The sequence below is a fragment of the Limulus polyphemus genome, unplaced genomic scaffold (assembly GCF_000517525.1).
Source record: "Limulus polyphemus unplaced genomic scaffold, Limulus_polyphemus-2.1.2 Scaffold176, whole genome shotgun sequence".
Lineage (NCBI taxonomy): Eukaryota > Metazoa > Arthropoda > Merostomata > Xiphosura > Limulidae > Limulus > Limulus polyphemus.
Genome location: NW_013665786.1, coordinates 87884 through 89852, shown reverse-complemented (window position 1 = coordinate 89852; position 1969 = coordinate 87884).

Here is a 1969-nt window from a genome sequence, read left to right as displayed (position 1 = left end):
ACTAATGCACTCATAACCACAGTGCTACCAGTGCTCTATAGTTGTCCCTGTTGTCTGCTGACAACTGTCCAAGTATTTCCAGTGGTTGTCCTTTCAAGCTTGTTGCCAGATATACTGCTTTCTGCTCCTCTGTCCATCCATTCATTTCTGCCAGTAGCTCAAACTGTGCTCTATATGCTTCCCATGGTGCTTTCCCATCGTATTCCTGTGGCTTCCTTCTTACTGAATCACTCCTAGTACTGATATTCATATCTGGGATGTGACTTCTAACAGAACTAAAGATGTCTGCATTAGGGTTTAGCTGCGGGCTCTGGAAGAGGCTTGCCATTGTCTGGGCTGATTAAGTCAATGGTTAATGTATCCTCCTTGTGTAAAAGACAATAAATCGTCCTTTAATGTATCTAATTCGCTTTTAAATTTACTAATGTTTTCCATTTGTTCTTCTTGCCACTGTTGTAGTCTCTCTTCTTGTTTATTTTCTTTCTCCTCCAACAACTGCTGTAATCTCTCTTGTTTATTTTGTTGTTTGAGCTGCCACTGTTGCAAGTTTTCTTGCCACTGTTGTTGTCTCTCTTCTTGTTTCTTTTCTTTTTCCTCCAACAACTGCTGTAATCTCTCTTCTTGGTTATTTTCTCGTTTCTTTTCCTCCAACAACTGCTGTAATCTTTCTTCTTGTTTATTTTGCTGTTCGAGCTGCCACTGTTGCAGGTTTTCTTGCAACTGCTGTTGTCTCTCTTCTTGTTTCTTTTCTTTTTCCTCCAACCACAGCTGTAATTTCTCTTCTCGTTCTTGTTTATTTTCTTTTTCCTCCAACAACTGCTGTAATTTCTCTTCTTGTTTCTTTTGCTGCCATCAAGTCTGCTAAGCTGTAGTTTGATTTGCCGCTTCTCGTTTCCATTTTTTTTCGTCCCACTCTCTGACACCAATTTGTTATGTCTCTGTTCGTTAGTTAATTAATTTTCCGTAAATCCGTTCCAACGAAACTTTAGCGACACAAGTCCTTTCTTAAATAAACTGGTTTATTTTATTCCGAATACAACTTTACCGATACACTTAATTTCAACAGTCGCTCTATAATCAAACGCTATAACTCACGTCTCACGTGGCCAACAATATTTTGTCCGCATACATTCAATTACTCATCACCCTGTTGTCCCGTCACGTTGTGAACGTCTTATATATACAAGACTAACACATATCTAGTAAATGCTAGGGCATTCTTGAAGGAACAGGATATTTCTAGAAAGAGGTGGCGTGATACTAGTCACGTGACCTCACTGACGCAACAATATATTATAATTTGTTTTACATTTTACGATTTCTTGACCGACACCTGAGTTAAATTTTAATTGCTTTTAATTTTTTTCAAGTTAAGTACAACCTAGAAACAAACGACAGAAATGTTATTCGCAAAGATATGAGCTTTTTACCCTCTTAATTAACATGTAGATTATATGAAAATTTTTATGCATAAGGAGTATGTTCATTTCCAGACATATAAAGTTAGAAAAGGGGACAACTAAGTTATTCTTACTCAAGTTAAATGGAACTGGATTACTCCACTAGAACATCACGAGTTCTCTAGCATTAAAGACGGCTAAAACTTTACAAAAATATTGCGACAGGATTTCATAATTGGATGAAGAGAACCTTTGTTAAAAACCACCTCTAGCATTTAGTCATAAGAAAAGTACCGGTGGGTCCAAGACTTTTCTGGTTATAAGTTTCATAATAACATATGACTCACCACAACAAATACTCTCAATACTGAAGTTAGTCTCACAAATTACTACTGGGATCTTCTATGTATTTTACACAGAAAATGGGTTATTTCACCCAATTATGTTCAGATCAGTGACACGTAAAACATAAAATTACTCAATATATGGACTACGTTAATAGTAGGCCTGGCGGTTAGGGCGCTCGACTTGCAATTTGCGGGTTCGAATCTCCATCATACTGTTGCGTC